Here is a 19,167-nt window from a genome sequence, read left to right on the forward strand (position 1 = left end):
TACTGCTTTTAATTTTATATAAATAGATATGCTTTTGCTTCTGCTTTAACTGAATTCAAGCAATAAGGACAGTTGACTAAAAACTGCTTACAGACGTGTTGTGGAAAGGAATTTAGATGTTAATTTCCGGCTGAATTACTTTATTTCAACATTTTATGGCAAGTCCTTTTAAATTCCTCTATAAAACATGTTAAATAGTGCTGAAGACAGCATTTCCTGAAAGCTAAAGGCCACTGGTACTTCATAATAATGGCATCCCTGACCTTTACAGCTGCTGACAACAGAAAATTAGGGTTCGGCAGATTCTTCTTGAAATCCTTCTAAGTGAGTAGCAGTCAGACTGGTTTGTCAATTGGCATTGAAACTCATTCTTTTGAATGATGAAGTTTTCATTTTTCGTACAAAGCTCTGACACAACACGTTCAGAAGGGCGTTGGTCTTTTTTACAGGAAGAACGTTATCTGACAAGGAACAAGTTTGTCCTGAAAAAGCTGTCATGAGCCGGAAAACCATCAGGGGACTGTAGTTTAGATTTTCCGTCCGTGCCGTTTTATAAGTCGGGGCTTTATGGCTCAATGGCAGAAGATGCTGTATATGATATCTGATCGCGGCGCTCAAGTAGGCGTCTGTAGATTACATCGGCCTTTACCAATTAAAATTTCTAGCACAGACAGCGTCTGCTTGACATGTATCCCACAGTGGAGCTATCCTCATCTGGAAAGCGACCTTTTCTCCAGCATTGAGTGAGGAGCGCTGTGTGGGAGACGTCGTCTGAGAGCGCTAATTGAATTTCACTTTCCATCATCACCACATGCTCCTCTTTACTGACGATCCTGCTTGGCTCATCGCATGTGTGTGGAGTTTAGACGTGGGAATAGCACTCCTCATTGTGACAAATATATAGACCTCATTTTGATGTTGGCATTGCTTTCATACCTTCAGAGATTATTTGTTATCAAAACTTTATTTGGAAACATGATTTGATTTCGTAATCTGTTCTGCATCCAGGGCAGCGAGCTTACTAATGACTAGTTGTCCAAAAAAGGACACAAGTCCTTGTGTTAAAAACACAAGTTAGAATAATAATCAGAATTTTATTTACTTTTTAACTTATTTTTTTAAATAGGCTAATAATAAAAATATAATATTTAGTTACTTTAGCATTAAGGAATATTTTTTTGATTAAATTTATTTGATAGTTTATAAAATATTAATATAAATAACTAATCGTTTGTAACAACCCAAATATTTGTTGATTTTGTGGTTTTGTATGTAGTTATAATTCATAAAGCGGGACAAGCAAAAATGTGCCGCCTGTTTTTTTTTGTCTTTTATGCTTCCTTCCTTTGCTTCATTTCTTTTTCTTTCTCTTTTATGCATTTTCCTGTCTTCCTTTCTCCTTTATTTTTTTTCCTGTCTCCTTACATTTTTTACATTTTTTTTAAGTGTTTTTAGGATTTTATTGTTTTAATACTCTGTATATATTTTTATATTTCTTAATATAATTAATTTAGAAGGGAATCTGCGCTGACAGCATGTTATGATTTTATGCAATAAATGTTACAATTAGATTTTTTTATTTCTTGATAAATAACTGAAATACTAGTTTTAGTAATTTTTCACCGTAATTATTCATAAAACGTGGCAAACAAAAATGTGCTGTAGTTATTTTTTTCTTTTTCATTCTTATATATGCTTTCTTTTTCTTCCTTTCTTGCTGACTTTTTTTTGCTTTCTATTTTGTTCTTTTCCTGTCTTTCTTCCTTACATTTAAACTTTTTTTTATTTTGAATGTTTTTAGGATTAATTTTTTTCTAAAACTCTGTGCATATATATTTTATATTTAATTTTTTTATTATTATTATTAAGAGGTATTTTCAAATTAGCACTGACAGTGTGTATTTATTCAAAGGGTGACAAGGAAGTTGTTTTTTGTTATTAATTTCTGTTTTACGTTTTTTTTTTTTTTTTTTTTAAAAACCTTGATTAGTTTGTAATCTTGACAGAAAGCAATGGAAATAAATTGCTATGGCCTTCATCTTCATGAGGAGCCATTATTCACTTCTGTCTTCACATTTGCTTTGCTGGATAATTGAGTGTGCAGCACTTTGTATGATAGCAGCTCACGTAACCGTGTGATTATTGATGTTTGAATTAAGGCTCTGTGCATTGATCACACTTCTGCTAATGCCTCTATTTTAGTGCAGCTTTATCAGTGTGGCACTAGGACTTGTTGTTGAAACACATCAATACGGTCTTCCAGAGCAACTGTGTGCTGCTTCCATATATCTTCACAGTATTTAGTCATAAACGCTGTTTCCGTTGTATTTCTTGTCTCATTAGGTCTTCTGCAGCTCACTGTAATATTGGTGATATTAAAGTCTGACTTCCAGCTGTAAAATGCACAAACGTTTCATTTCTATTCCTTCCTCCTCTCCTACTTTTTCTCTCTCTTATGCTTCCTTCCTTCCTGTTCTTCCATCTTTACTTTTTTCTTTGTTTCTTGCTTTCTTACTGTATTTGCGTATTATGCTTCTTTCAATTCCTATTATTCACCCTTTCTTCCCGTTGCATCTTTTTCCCTTTCCTTTTTCCTTTCCTTTCCTTTCCTTTCCTTTCCTTTCCTTTCCTTTCCTTATTTTTTGTTATTCCTTCATTGCATTCCTTGTTTTTATTTTTTCTTCTCCTTGCTTCCTAATTTCCCTGGCTTTCCTCTTACCCTTTTTTTTATTCCTGCTGTTAACTTTTTGACCTAAATACTCCCCTTTTTTTGTCCACGGATAAAAAGTTGCTGTCTGGCTCATGAACGCAGATACTGGCAGATTAATTTTTCTATTGGAAAGATTAGAGATGGCCCATTGTCACCCGTCTCCCGGCAAAAACAATTTTCAGTGCCTTATTTATCATCACACAATCAGGCGTGCTGCAGTGATACTGAAGTGCACAGAGAGCTGCGCCACTACCAGTTCAGTCTTGGCAAGATGCCCATCGACAGAGGTGGAGCATGAAACACGCGGTCGATCAGTTTCAAGAGTGCTCAGACGCAGCGGTTGAGTGCCCACTAGAGACTGAATTATAATTTTGGAATTGGAGGGAATGAGCTGGTGTTTAACAGTGATTGTTTTCATCCATTGTGCATCCAGGACTAATAAATGGCAGATCTGTATGACCTTTCCTCTCTTGATCCTTGACTCATGCATTATCAGGAACTGCTCGCTGACCGCTTCCATCAGGCCAGTTGAAATGATTACATAATTGCCTTATCTCAGCTATTTGACTGTGATAACTAAGCATTTTAAATTCCAGTCTCATGTTGATGAATTAAAAGGCTTGCATAGAAAATGACATGAACGAGACTTCAAAGTTTTCTAAAACAAAAAACTGACTGCCATATTTTTTTCTGCAATATATTCTGATATGGAAAAATAAAGGAATTTTCAAGAGTTGATTGAATAGCTCTTTTGTAAATAATTAATCATTGTAAAATGATTGGAGAGATTTTTTTTTGAGAGTATGTCCTCCTAAATGATATATATATATATATATGAACATCTCCAGAACGGTCACTTCATGAGCATTTGACCATTTTATTTGAGGAACTACCTTCATATCATATACACACACAAGCAAAACTCTTCACAGCCAACCCATCAAAAGATAAATTAAATTAATGTTTTTTTTTATCATTTGATTACCAGAACAATTGAAGTACACAACACTGAATTTTTGGAAAAAAGTAAACATTTCATAGGATCCCATTATTAGTTGGTTACTAATTTAATTAAACCATTAAAATGGAATCCATAAAAATTAAAATAGAAAAAAATAAGAAGAAATACAATTTAATATTTTTCATATTTCTCTTTCTTATTAATTCAAGCTCTTTTAACTATTACTATAAACATTATTATTATTATTATTATTATTATAAATAATATTATATTAAGTAAAATAAATATTTTGCAGTTGTCAATTGATATATCATTTTGTAGGCTTTGCATTTACATTTACATTTATTCATTTAGCTGACGCTTTTATCCAAAGCGACTTACAATTGCTATATATGTCAGAGGTCGCACGCCTCTGGAGCAACTAGGGGTTAAGTGTCTTGCTCAGGGACACATTGGTGTCTCACAGTGGATTCGAACCCGGGTCTCTCACACCAAAGGCATGTGTCTTATCCACTGCGCCATCACCACCCCATACACGTGCACCCCTCAAAAGCCTGAAATCACAGAGCCCCCCCACATAGCAATTCCCAAACTAACACCTGATGATAATCGCTGGCCAAAATATTTTGATCATGAGAGCACAAGCTTTCATTTGTTCATTACAGACATTCACAGAAGATGGAAATTTCCATGAAAAAAACACAAGGCAGCTGCTGTGAGATTTAATGAGATTAGAGAATAATAGCAGTAAAGTGTTGAATACACATTGCAAGTGCTGTTTTATTATAATACTAGAGGCCGTATGTTGTGTGCTCTCGTTTGATGGCCAGTTAGACACATCAACTCTCAGCATAAAAACGGTTGCTTGTTGAGGTGCATTTGCTTCTGGTGACGGCACTACAGCAGCATTGTTAGAGACCTTGCTTTTCTTGTTTTTTCTGCTTTTCTTTTCATCTCTAAATGTGAATCATAGAGCAGCAGTGCAGTGTGTGGTGGTCCAGTGGAAATGGATTTACCCTGTGACCAGCAGCACTGGATGGTGATTTCATGATGACGGCTGCGGTTAGTGTTTACAGAGCTGGGAGATCGTGTCATTTCCTCCCCCGCAGCCGTGGAGTTGAGTGATCATCGGTAGACTGGTGCGTGATACTGAACTGCGCCAGTTATCTGTGTTTCTCTCTCTCTCTCTCTGAGGTGGGTCAGTGAGATAAAGTGAGTGTGGTGTTGTTGTTCTCCCGCCGAGGATGTAGATGTAGAACAGGGCTGGATCGGCTGAGGTGATGGAGAAAAGCAGCCCACCTTGTGCATCCAAACACACCGAGCTTTACACTGTCACTGCTATTAACTCCCTCACACCTCAGCCCAGAGCCTCAACTGGATGTGCTAGTGTGATAATAGTTTGTGGTGTGGCATGTGGCTTAGTACATTAAAACAAAGGAAATCTAATACAGTTGCACAGACAGAACAATTAATAAATACAGTTTGCCATTGAAATGTTTGGGATCAGTAATATTGAATGTTTTTGAAAGTCTCTCTTGCTTCTCGAGGCCACATTTATTTATAATAATAATTACATTTTATAATAATTATAATGCTTTTATTTAGAATAAAAACAACAATATTGTGAAAATATATTTATAATTTTAAAAAACTTTTCTATGGGAATATATTGTAAAATGTCATTTATTTCTGTGAATTTTCTGCATCATTACTCCAGCCTTCAGTGTCACATAATCCTTCAGAAATCATTCTAATATGCTGATTTGCTGCTCAAGAAACAGATCTGATTATTATCAGTGTTGAAAACAGTTGTTTTTATTTATTTAATTTTTAATTTTTGGAAAGTGATACTTTTTTGGATTCCTTGATGAACAGAAAGTTAGAAAAAACAGCATTTTTGAGAAATATATATTAATAAACTTAAAAGCAACATGTATTTTTTCACATATAAAAAAATTAGATAAATTATATGTAATATATATTTTATGCCCAAGTCAATCTCCAGATTTAAATCTGATTGAACATGAATGTCACCAGCTGGAGAGGAGAGTAAAGGCAGAAACTCCCCAAAACAAGCAACAATTGGAATTGGCTGCATTAAAGGCTGGGAAAAGTATTTCAAAGGATGAGAGCAAGAGTCTGGTGATGTCTATGGGTCACAGACTCACTGCTGTGATTGTGTGCAAGGGATCTGCAACTAAATAATAGCTTTTAATCTTTTATATCTGCCTTATGTTCAACTGTCCCAATACTTATGTTCACATCAATGAGTGGGATGAACTCTAAAAGTGCTGTTCTTTTTATTTGGTAAAACATGTATGTGTTGAAATGGCTAATAATAAAATGTGACATTCTGTAGTTTTGTCTCATATTCATCTTTTAATCATATTTGTAAATGTCTTGACTCCACAGCCAACAGAGCAATTTTGTCTTTACTGTCCAATACTTATGGAGGGGACTGTATGTGTGTGTGTGTAATTTTGTATACATAATCTTTTATTTTATCTTTATAAACAACTTTATTTCTACCAGTTATGATTGAATATTTTAAATGACTTATAACAGAAATACCTGTTTATTATCTGTGACTTATAATGCGGGGATAACCTTCAAAATGTTTTTGTGACAATGTATTGCACAGATTTTCATAAATGCAGCACTTTTGTGTCTTGTCTGTGTTTGTGTTATTCTTATTCAGTGAGCGGTTGAATAAATGCTCTTCTCTTTCTACAGGTCCAGATCTGACAGCGTTTGTGCTCCGTGAGAAGGTCTGGACAGGAGCAGGACGTGAGCGCTGACGGTACGTGACCCCTCTCTCTTGACCTCTCAAACAAGGCCGTCCTGAGTGGGTCAGGCCAGGGTCAGGCTCATAAATCTGCAGTCCTCCAAATCACTGCACCATTCTCGGATTTGTTCGCTCAGGTTTATTTTGAGGACATGCTTTATGGGTGTGGAGCACAGAAACTCTTCCCCCACTGCTTATTTTGGGAGTAATTAGTACAGGGTGGTCTGGACGCGGTTCAAGTGTTGAGTCTTAGTTTGTCAGAATGCATTTGCCCTCACAGCCTCTGGTGTTTGTTGATGAAACATAATTGTTATTGGGAAATGCCATGTTTTACACCATTTACAATCCAAATGGCCACTGGGATGCGTTTGGACGTTGAGGAGGATTGTAGGTTTACATGCTTGTTTCCGTGTACCTCTTTGGAGATTTTTAGTTAAACGTGAACTGTTTATTCCTGAGAGTCTGTTTGAGCCTTCGCGTTGCTTAAAGGGATAGTTCACAGATAAAGATTAATGAAAAAAGAAAAAATGCCTCACTGTTTTTTTGTCAGTACAATAAAAGTAAATGGAGACCAATTGTATTTTTTTGAAACATCATTGATGTTTAATATACAGATCAAGACCGAAGAAACCATTCTTCAGAAGATCATCTTTTATGCTCCACAGAAGAAAAAGTCACACATGGTTTGGAACTTGCAGCGTCTTTCAGAGTGAAGTGTGCCACTGCTTTCTTACATGCGAGCAGCTCATGATCATGATGAGTATGGGTCGCTTTAATGTGCATTTGGAAACGTAACATATGCCTTCCCAAACTTCTGAGGAGTAGTGCTTTATCTACAAAAGAAAAAAAGGAGAAGCTTTAAGGGCTCCCGGCAATATTTGTTTTCAAAAAAGTTCAGTGGATTGGTGTTTGAAAATAAAGACGTTAAGACAGCCATAAATATTATTCTAATTGAGTTGTAATGCGAAATTAAACTGAATATTTTTATCATTATTAGTTGTTTTATTATATAAAGATTTATATAATTTTACAGTGAAATATTATAATAGTACTTTTGTTATTAACTATTAAGATTTATCATTATATATTATATTAATTCTAATTATATATTTTACAGTGAAATATTACACTAGTAATATTTAGTTTTTTAGTAATAATAATAGTTGTTTTTTCTTAAATGCTCAATTTTATTGTGCAGTGAAATACTAAAATAGTAATATTTATTTAGTTTGAAGTCATCGTTATATTTGAATTTAGCAATAATAATAATAATAATAATAGTTGTTTGTTCTTATTTTTTTCTTAAATGCACAATTTTATTTTGCATAATTAAAATAATTATTATTTTGTTTAATTTAGTGCTGTATTATTATTATTGTTATTATTATTAAATACACTTTTTTGCAGGGAAAATATTAAACTGGTAAAAAAAAAATTGTTTGTGGTAATTAGTTTTTTTATAATCATCATCATTTAATATTTTTTCTTATTGTAATCCTTTTTAAAATGTTGCCATATTATTGTATAATCACAATCTTGCAGCCCTCCCAGATTGTGTTTCTCCCAGAAGAGTTTTTGGGACGATCTCAGATTGTTCTGTTCTGATGGGTTAAAGATGTGAGTCTCAGCATCGCTCATGATCTACAGCTTAATCCTGTATAGCAACACGGACTACTGGTGAAGTAATCACACACCTTTATGTCTGCACAGGGACGGCTCATTCTCAAGCATCCCCTGACACAGGAAAGGCCAATTTATCACACCTACTAACTTGTGATTGTGAAGGGCCTTGAGCAAACAAATCACCAAGTAATGCTTGTGGGTGGCATTGATCTTGTCTTGGCCTGGGCAGAAATTTACCAATCAAACATTGTGTTAGGTCTGTTGGTTCTGGCTCGCTCTGGCTCTGTGCGGTGGAGTGGATGTTGAGAGCGGACTCTGCTCAGGTAATGGAGTGTGTCACTGTTCGACAGACCAACGTGCTTTGACTTCCTGCTCAAATGGGGGCTAATCAGTCTCCGTTGGTTTGAACTACAAGCGTGAGCAAGTTACGAAGACTAACAACTTGTGTCCGTCTGAATCCGCTTTACTCTTCTGTCTTATAATCCTCGATTTGTTAGCCGTAGAGATAAATTAACGTGATTCTCTTGCCCAACGCCTGCCGTCATCACTCTACTTCCCCCAGGATGCTTGGCGGAGCAGATGCCAAGCCCCGCCCTCAGAGCCACACACTCACACACGCTGACACGCATGCTCACGGTGCGGCCAATCCACGTGAGTGTATTCCCAGGCTGCCTCTCATATTCCTGCACGCTCGTCTGTCTCCATCAAACACACACACACACACTCTCTTTCGCCGCAGTGTCCTTGAGAATCCAATGACTTTGGCAGCCCGCGCCTCTATCTCTGCGGTTTCACTACATCTGACATTTCAGCGTTAATTGTTAGTCCTGCATGTAGTGACAGAGTAACGTTGGTTTATTCTCCACACACTTTGTCGTCAATTGAAATATTCATTACCTCTTTGTAAATTTAGTAAGCTGAATTCCTTGAAGATCTTTATTTCTGTTACAGATTCATTTATTATAATTATTATTATTATTATTATTATTAAAAATACTGGTTATTACAGTGTAGTAGTAATAGAACTAATATAACAACTGTAATGTATTATTTTATTACTATATTATAAATAATAAAACTAAAAGAGAAGTATTATTATTATTAAAAATAGTAGTTATTACAATGTAGTAGTAGTAATGATAATATAAATCAAAATAAGTATTATTATTATTATTATTATTATTTACAAACGTCAATGTAGTTGTAGCAATAATAATATAACAGTAATGTTTTATTTTGAAAATTAACAGTGTTAAACTCATATTTTTAAATAAATTAATATAGCAATAAAATAATTATACATCAGTTTATTATTATTGTTATATAAAGTAAATATAGGTGTAGCAATAATAATAATAATGATATAACAACAGTAATGTGTTAAAATAATACATTACGGGTTTGTTATTATTATTATTATTATTATTTTTACTATATTTAAAGTCAATGTAGTTGTATTATTATTATGATTATTATTAGTAGTAGTAGTAGTAGTAGTATTACAGCTACATTGTTTTTTTATTATAGTAGTAATAATAATACAACAAAACAAAACAGTAATGTAGTTTTTATTATATTAAAATGTAAAATTTTAAATGTAAAACAGCAAAAGTGTTACAAATTATTTTAATATAGCAATGAAACAATTATACAATACAGTTCAGTATTATTATTATTATTATTATTATTATTATTATTATTATAAATACATAATAATAATAATAATGATAATACAGATAAAGATTGGTAATAATAATGTTATTATTATTATTATTATTTAATGTAATGATGATGATAATAATAATAATAATAATAATAAACAAGTTATAGAATAATAACAAATTATGTTTTTCCCTTATATAAATTGTCATAATATACCTGGGACCCTACTTTATAATGTAAGTGATGATCAAGCATTGAAGTACCTTTTATGTTAGAATTAATTTTATTCATATATGCAGTAGTATACTGTAGTATATTCATATATTTTCCTGTTTCACAGTATTCTCATTTTTGTGGCATTTTCCCAAATCTGCATCTGATCAGAAATGGCCATCTGACGTTTGACATCAGTTCCTTGGAGCCGCTCTCTTTCTCTGTCATTTCCTGTGAAGGAGTTTGCGCTACTGTATTTGTTTGTGTAGACTTTTGCTGCGTCCCATTGTGTCTACTTATACTACGCCCTTAAAGTATGTACTATTTTGGTGAAGAAAAAGTACACACTTTTGAGTGTGTAGTAGAAGAGTATTCAAGCTTTGGGACATACTATCACGTCACACAACTGCGTCTTTACCGCACCGGGTACACGCTCCCTGTCACTGTAAACTAGCCTGTCAGTCATCTTGTCACAGTTAACATCCTCCGCATTTAATTTAATTTAACTTCCTACTGTATTAGAGAGAAAAGAATAGCTCGTTGATCTGCCAGTCGCGGGTCTTTCATATATATTTTCTGCATAATGATGCATTTAAAAGTAACGACCAAATGGGTGTTTATAAAAGTTCACATTGCTGTTGCAGATGAAATATAACATGGATAACAATAAATAAATATTTTTTACCAGGTTAAATGTTGATTATTAGTAACTCCAACTCCTTTTTGTAAACCTACCTAACCGTTGATCGCGCGCATCCGCCACGTTTGTAGTTTTTCTAACGTGTTTTATTCGTGTTTGTAGTTCTGGACCGAATCCTTCACCAAAGTGCAATGGATTGTGGGCAATTTTAGCCATTAGAGTGTGCACGGATCCACACTTCAAAAATCGACCTGAAATAGTAGACCATCCGTGGACTTTTGGCATACTCTTTTCAACATACTATGGTTTGGGACACACTTATTGTAATCTCACATACTATTTAGGATGGATAGTATGAACATTGGGATGCAGGGTGAGTTCTCTGCCAGGCTTTGTTATTCCCGCCTCATACCTGTTTTCATCATTTTCAGATGTGTTGTGGACGGGGCTGAATAGGTCTGTCTTGAAAGGGCTGTTCAGTGGAAGACATAAACATGAGAGAGAGAGAGAGAGAGAGAGCTGCTTGAATTCCTGATTAAGACTCTGTCTGCCGCTGGGACTGAGGAGTCAGAGACCGCTGCTGATGAATACAGATAAACACTCATACTCCAGAGATGCACGCTTCCTTAGATGAATAAGCTTATGCGCAACTATATCGATAGAAAAATTACTAGAACTAGTTTTTTTAATACAGCTGTTAACATAACTAAACTATACAGCGAGATGCAACACCAAAACCAAGTTCATGGCATTAAGGAAGTTGAATTCGATGCAGAGTGGTTTCATGCGGTCTTTAATCTCTGTGTGTTGTTGTGTCAGCGGTCAGACGTGCCTCTGTCTGTAATATAGCATCTCAATCCTCAGCCTCTCACTGAAATAAGAGCCGCTCCATCTGTCTCTCTCTCTCTCTCTCTCTCTCTCTCTCTCTCTCTCTCGCTCTCTCGCTCTCTCTCTCTCTCTCTCTCGCTCTCTCGCTGCTCCTGTCTTGCATTCGTCGCTCTCTGGGAATCAGGGAGCTGCTGCTGGAAGGATGTAGCCATGACGACAGTTCCCGTGCCGGCACAGGGCCTCACTTTTTTTTTGCTCATCTTGCCATGCAATCTCTCTCTTTTTCCCCTTTTTTTTTCTTTCAGTGTTTCAGTGTCTTATAACTACTGTTCAAACTGGGGCTTTTCAGGGTAAAACAAATTCACATTCTTTTGTTAGGCCAGCAAGAACAGAAAACATAATAAATAATGACTATAAAAATATCTAATTAAAAAATTAAATAAAAATGCTGATAAATGATTATAAATGGAAAAAAATATCAGTGTATTTGTGTACTAGCTTGGCCAGTAGTTATAAACATTAATTAATTCTGATGAATATGTAACGAGGAGAGTGGTGTGCGCTGGAAATGGGGTCAGGGGTCAAAACTGCAGCTTACACACAGAGATGAACACATCCTCCTGTCTCTCCGCTGCTGCGTCTGATGGCCCCGGGGTCGCTGAACTCTGCTAGGAATTCAGCACTTTGTTGAGAAAAGCCGATTTTCACCTCCACACACACACACACACACACACACACAGAGCTCTTAAGCCCCATATCTGTTTTCCATTCACACTGTCATTGAACCTCTCAGGAGCTGCACACCTCCATAACTAAGAATGAGCTTACGTTTGTAAAGGCATAGTACCAGCGCTAGACACAACATTTAATATATTTACCACGTTTTTCTTGACAAAATCATTTTTTAGCATTGCTTTATGATTTTTGGCATGAAAATGTTTTAGGGGAAAAATATGTGTAGGTAAATATTGCTGATAGTTACTGCATATTGTGGTAGGCTATTAATCAAATGAAAATTAATAAACATCATGTGTTTAATTTAGTGATAAATTGTGTGGAAAATATGCCTTAAGAAGGGTTATTATAGTTAACTGAAACTAAAATTAAAACCATTAAAAATAAAAAAAAATACTTTTTAAAAAATGTAAAAAAAACTTAATATAAAAGGCAACAAATTTCATACTAATTGTTTAACTCGATTTACTAAAATAACAAGCTAAAACTGATTAAACATTGATTAAAAATTAAACACTATATACCTAGACATTTCTAAAAAAAATAAAAAATAATAATAAACTACTTAAAATGACGAAGACACACAAAAGTACTAAAATTGACATAAAAATTCAAAATGTGAATACAAACTATAATAGCCTGTCAATGAATATTTTGTCCTACTGTATTTTTACTCACATTTTTAATTAAATTGACTACACTGACGACTTTGGTCAAAAAGATGTTTCCCTTTTTAAAGAGAACAATATTTAATCCATTTTTGAGGATATTCATATCAAGATGTGTGATATGATATTGGATGTCATCTAAAGACTGAAAAAAATAAGTATATATTCAGGTACCATGTTTATTTCTGTTCAGTTGTCTCAGAAAAATATGGTTGTTTTTGCAATTTTATGCAAATGTATTTTGTAAGGTTAAAACAATATAGTAATGAACAGAAATATCTGTTTTACTGAAACATTTTAATGGCATGCATAGATTTCTTTAAACATTGAAGAATTATTCAAATCATTGAATCAACTGACAGAAAGTGCAAACTCACAGACATGACCTCAATGACCTTTTTACTTTCTACTCTTTCGCTCCCCTTCGAGATCCATTCAGGAGTGCAGACGGCTCTGAAAACCGAAGAGAAAGAAATCAGAAAAACAATGTTTAGTTTTTAATCTGGCATCAGATTCCTCCTGCTTCCTGTGGTACAGTGAGCTCTTTACACCCATTCAGCCTCCAGATCCGGCACGAATTCCCCGCGTCTAATGAGGCCGTTTTATTGGGAGCATACGAGCCACGCACCCGAGGTCAGAAAGCGCAAAAAAAGGTCAGAAAGTGTGAAAGCGCACGTGTGGGCGTCTGAATAAACTCACTTCCTTTGTTTGATAACCAAACGCTCTTTTCATTGCTTTCTTTCTAACGCCATCCGACTTCAGAGGGGCTCTGAAAGCCAGGCTGCTCCGTCTGCCGAATCAGTGAAAAATTCATGCTCAGAATCCAAAGAGACGCAGGGAGTAAACGGATATTTGAGAGAGAGACGGCCGTTGAAATATTTACAACATCGCTCAATCTGATTGACCGTAGCCTGCTTGTCCCAGTGCACTGTGGGTCGTGGTTAGCGCTGGATAGCGGAGGTGGTGGGTTATTCTGAGCGAGATGGTGAGGGATCGCGCTAATGAATTGGTGTTGTCGAGTAACATGCCCAAATTGACCCGCAATGAATGGATTCACTGATCCGCCTCAACTTGGCTCTGAGGTGCACAAACACGCTCTGTTTTTCCTCTTTCGGCTTAGCCACACTTGTTCTAAATTCCTCTTTCTGCATAAACTGTCTCACCGCTTTCACAAACACACCTCGCAGGAGCGGTTCCTCAGCTGGCACAGGGGGCGGCCCACTGGGTTGATTGCAGTATGAACAGATGGTGCCCGTGATACTGAGCAACGGCGGTCCAAGGTTGGACACGTCTCTAACGGAGAGCTGATGTACTCCTCTGCTCTGCAGAAGAGAGAGTGACGTGACTCGTGTGCTGTTGTGTAAGGGTCCTTTCAAAGGGTCAAATGATGGGAAACATAGGGCCCTATGAAATAAATGAACAACTTTTTTTTTTTTTTTTTTTTTTCTGGATTCTGTTTTTTTCTGGACTCCCTTTTAATGATTAAATTTAATTTTCTGTCTATCTTTGAAGATTGTAGAGAAGTGCTTAAAAGTACCTCTTAAAATTAGAATGTTTATGCACTCGGGAAGTCTGAGGAATAAAAGTTTATTTTTCTATAAATCCAGTGTGTAAGCAGATTACGGGCATCTTGTAGTGATTTTGGATTTGGGGACATTGTTCTTTTGAATCGGATTCTTTTCAGCAAAACAACAGATTCGGTTCACGAATTGGACTGAAGGATTTGTTTCAAATATTTTGAGAGAAATTGTTCGCATTAACACCTATTTGGTACTTGCTCCGGTGTCATTCATTTTACTTACTTACTTACTTTAGTCATTTAGCAGACGCTTTTGTCCAAAGCGACTTACAAATAAGAAAAAGTAACTAAAACTAAAAGTTACAACTCTATAAATACTATATATCCACATATTTAAGAAAATAAAGAAATTAAATAAAATTGACACATGCATATAACATTTCAATAATAAACATAAATGAAAAAACTAAAATAAAAAGCGATACTTCTATCCCTTGGTGGAGTCGCACGGTAGAGTTGAAGGTCTTTACACTCTTCGGTCTTCACACTACGAGGGCTTCACACGACCGCTGCCGCAGTATAATAACCTTTTTTATACCAATCCAACAAATGACCATTTCAATTCAGCTGGACCCACTTTCCTGTTTATCAACTAAAAATGGCCAAGCAAGTGCACACACTGACAAGATACGCGATACAGTACGAGACCAAACGCGATTTCAGCACCTCTCAACACAGTAAACAAAAATAAGCGTTTCCTAGCAACGGCAAATGCGCTAAACACTGAGACAAGTGAATACACTTACTTGTTACTTGTTAAAATAAAACTTTTTTTATTTTACTTATAATAGGGTAGCCATCATAACAGACAGTATCTTAAAGGTACAGTACCAAAAACAAAAGGTTTAGGCCTAATTCCAGGTGCGGTAAGAGGGTTAAAAACAGTCATGTAAATCTGTTAGTCAAGGAAACTTTGCTCTTTTATAAGAAGTAGTATGGTCACTTGTAGTGTACCTACAGAGCGTGTGAGCTGTGATGTATCATGTCTTTGAAATCTGTCTGAAGGAAACGGGAAGATGATGATTTTGGGTTGACCGCTGTGCTGTTTAACTGTTGTCTTGGCTCAGTTCTACTCAAGAGCCTCTTTGATTTATCAGCGGGGTACAAAATGTTGAGCGCGCTGAATTTGCACGCTCACACACACTCTTGTATCCGCCTGTGTGAACACATATATACACACACACAACACACACATTAATATTTCCATCATCTGCTTTTCTTTCTTGTCCAGCGGTGTTTCCAGTCATTTTCTCAGTCTTTCCTGCATCTATTCACTTCATTGACTTTCCCTCTGCCCTGCTCTGTTTCCTTTTCATTTTTGTACATCCTTCCTTTATTAAAGTTTTCATCAATACTGTATCTTAACTGTAAGTGCTAAACAAGTGTTGTACGCCTTTCCTCTCTTTGTCCATTAACACTTCTCCAGAGATCTAATCCACTCTAAATGGCTTTCACTTTAAGCTCTTGTTTTGTAACATGGGCAGCTGTATTTTTACAGCTCAAAGCATCCTGGGAAGTCTGTGGAAGTCTTTTAAGTGTCACCGTAACCCCAGAATGCACAAACAAGACCAGCCTTTGAGAAACTCTGAAGTGTTTTTGTGCTTGTGAACTGGACTTTTGTTCATGTCATTTATGCAAAAGCTTATTACACATACACTGTACAGAGAAGTTAGTAACACAGCACTTAGAAACATAAAATGTAAGATTTTCCTTTAAGAATTTGTAAACAAATATTGCATAGATTGGCATGAAAGTTTTTACTATATACATGATACTGTGCTTGTGTTTTGTGTGATTGCGTAATATTGCTCCAAACATTTCATGGCATTTCTATATTAGCTTAATTTCAAATTCAGTGAACTTTGAAATGTGCCTTTGTGTAAATGTCTGTGGTCTACTTCTAAAAAAAAAAAAAGATGGTTTATTTCTGGTGTAAATGAGTCTGGTGTGCTCAGATGGGATTTTGGGGGTAATATTGTGCTATTATGTTTGTTACAGTGTACACTAGTTACACTTTACTGAGTGATACTAACGAACAAAGCTCTTAATATTTCATTATTTTGCTTAGCGACTTGTAATTGTTCATTGCTTTAATTATTGGAATTAATCCTTTCAAGTTAATTGTAATGAACGCTGTAAAGTTCTTCATCACTTGTGACACAGCCTTCTGTGAACTTTATCGTAACCTAAAACACAAAAAAGTGCATATAATCTTAATGTCTATAAAATCAGCCATAATCTCTTGAGTTCAAAGATCTTCTCTGTCTGAGTTTGTGGGTTTATTTTAGAGCAACTACTTTACCACCCATTAAATGAATACATGCTCAGGCTCTCTGTAGTTTTAATACCACAACAATTGATTGCTTTTTGCATTTGTAGCGTGTGTGTTTGTGCAGTTTAGGTTTTTCGAATAATACGCTGTGGGGGGGGTTTGAACATGTTTATGTGTGTGTGTGTGTGTGAATCAGTTTGATGCATCTCATTTAATAATAAATCCAGGCCATTTTGTTCCTCGTTAGAAATGCGCTATCGAGACAAACGAGTCAGCCAATACTGTAGATCAGGTTTATGCCCACACTAATGTCTAAACCTTTAACCCAAGCCAATGTGTAGTGAAGCTTTTAAGTTGAATTGTTTCATTTGAAAGGAATATTGATTGTTTAGTTGTTAAAGATAAAGTGTGTCATTTCTCTGCCATTAGCCACATCAAAATGAATGACAAACATGTGAAAAATGACACACAGCAGCTTAATCCTGTCAGTATAATATTGAGTTTTGTTTGGGAAGCGTTTGCTCTGATGGATCTTTGCATCTGCTGTGCATCTGTTAGTCGGCGTCACATTAGGCCGTCCGAAGTTGATTGAGGAAATGGCAATACTGTAGAAGTGAGACAAATGAGAATTATGGGAGGGAAAAGAGAGTCTAAGTGAGAGATGGCAGATGACAACAGGAAGTTTCACGCTAGTTGCTGGACTCTTTGCTTTGTAATCTCTCTATCCTTGTTATCCTCCTCTCCCTCGTTTCCGTCCCTACAGGGTCGACCTAAAGTCAGCAGGAAGCACCTCTCCATCTTAAATATTGACAATGTAGTTATTCGTTTATTGATGGCATCCATTATCCCTATAGTGTGTTCAGCGTTTTTCTTCACTGTCGGATCAACAAATGCGTGAAGCTGCAATTTCTCATGCATTGCCACTTCAACACAAGCCATTTTTAGTCAAGACTCCTCTCCAGATTCCAGGAAGACAAGTCAGCTTTGAAGATGATGTCAGTAAATGGACATCATTTTTGGAAGATGACGCGTGTTTGTTTGCATTTGTGTTTATCGTAAGCAGTTAGCGTTATACTGGTACCTTTAGTGTTTTTCCCACTTGCTTTGAATGGAGCAGGTTGTTAAGAGATTTATGCATCTGTTCATGATGATTTTTTTTTTAGCTGGCTAAGTTTACCTCTGCATGGTCCTGCTGTAGGAGTGTTTTGAAGCATGCTAGATTTTCTAATTGACTTAAGTGCTCACACCCTGAGAAGAATAGGTGAAAGGTTAAAAAAAGATCTGCTGTAGTTTTTTTATACAATTTATTTCAAGAATCCTGTTGCCTTGTGTTTAGAAGAGTTGGAAGGAAAGTATTTGTTCACTTCTTAACTGTAAGTGCTAAACAAGTTTTGTACGCCTTTCCTCTCTTTGTCCATTAACTGTATTTCTGAGATGTGCCTCAATTTTCAAGGTGTCTTTGTTTTGTTTTACAGATTTATCATCAAAAAAGACTTCAGTGCTCATACACATAACTTGTTTTAAAATCTCATTAATTTTCTCTTCAATTCTGGATTGAAAAGTTTCCTCTTTTGGCGTTTTTGTTTAAAGGGGTCATATGATGTGATTTCAAGTTTTCTTTTCTCTTTGGAGTGTTACAAGCTGATTGTGCATAGATAAGATCCCTAAAGTTGCAAAGACTAAAGTCTCAAAACCAAAGAGCTATTCTTTATCAAAGTTAAGACTCTGCCACGCCCCCTAAAACGCCTCGTTCAAACACGCCCCCACATCTTGACGTCAAGATGTGGAAATATTTGCATAATGCAGCCCAAATGTTTACGCAAAGAAAGAAGGCATGGTTTCAGTAACCGCAGTAGTGTTGATGAAGCCATGTCAGGGAGACGCAGTGTGTTTCAGTTAGAGCCCTGCATTTCGGCCCCCAACTTATTTGCGCCTCTAGGGCCGGGCTTCGGGCCAATTTCCACGTCATAGTTCAGACGCGGGCCGGGCCTCGGGCCTGTTTTGGGTTTCTCCTTAATTTTATATTGTAGACATCCATCAATTAGTGATGAAAAAAATTGCCGCGCTGGTGGAAACAACACAAGACCGCGCCGCGACTGAGAGCAGCTCGATGGTGTTTAGTGTGCACAAGTGACTTCAGCGCAGCTGAATAGTTCTGCGTTCAAATGCACGCAATAGGCTAAAGCTTACTGCAAATCCCCATCAAACATAACCTATGAACGTGTCTGCGGGAAATTCTAAGGAGATATTTGAATTATTTACTAATAAACTAATGTTTTCTGAGTTCGTGTCGCAAGGATGAAGTTGCTGATCCTGACTCGCCGTCTCCTCATTAGTGACTCCTCACAAGCTTAAGCTGGCGATTATGGTAAGGGGCGTTACATTTCCGACGCTGCTTGTGGTGTTCGGCCAATCACAATGCACTGTGCCAGTTGGCCAATCAGAGCAGACTGCGCTTGTCAGAAGGAGGGGCTTTGTAGAAATCGAAGCG

At 36.2% G+C, this 19,167-nt stretch overlaps 1 protein-coding gene across 2 annotated transcripts in view; it reads left to right on the top strand.

The window, feature by feature from the left end:
- The window catches only part of strbp (spermatid perinuclear RNA binding protein), a 96,953-nt gene that overhangs the window by 30,340 nt on the left and 47,446 nt on the right, over positions 1-19,167 (top strand). For both annotated transcript variants that reach the window (XM_079410956.1, XM_079410955.1), the window contains exon 2: positions 6,405-6,471. The gene's annotated coding sequence lies outside the window, so the exon portion shown is untranslated. The remainder of the gene's footprint in view (positions 1-6,404; positions 6,472-19,167) is intronic.

Source organism: Barbus barbus (genome assembly GCF_936440315.1).
Source record: "Barbus barbus genome assembly, chromosome: 47".
Lineage (NCBI taxonomy): Eukaryota > Metazoa > Chordata > Actinopteri > Cypriniformes > Cyprinidae > Barbus > Barbus barbus.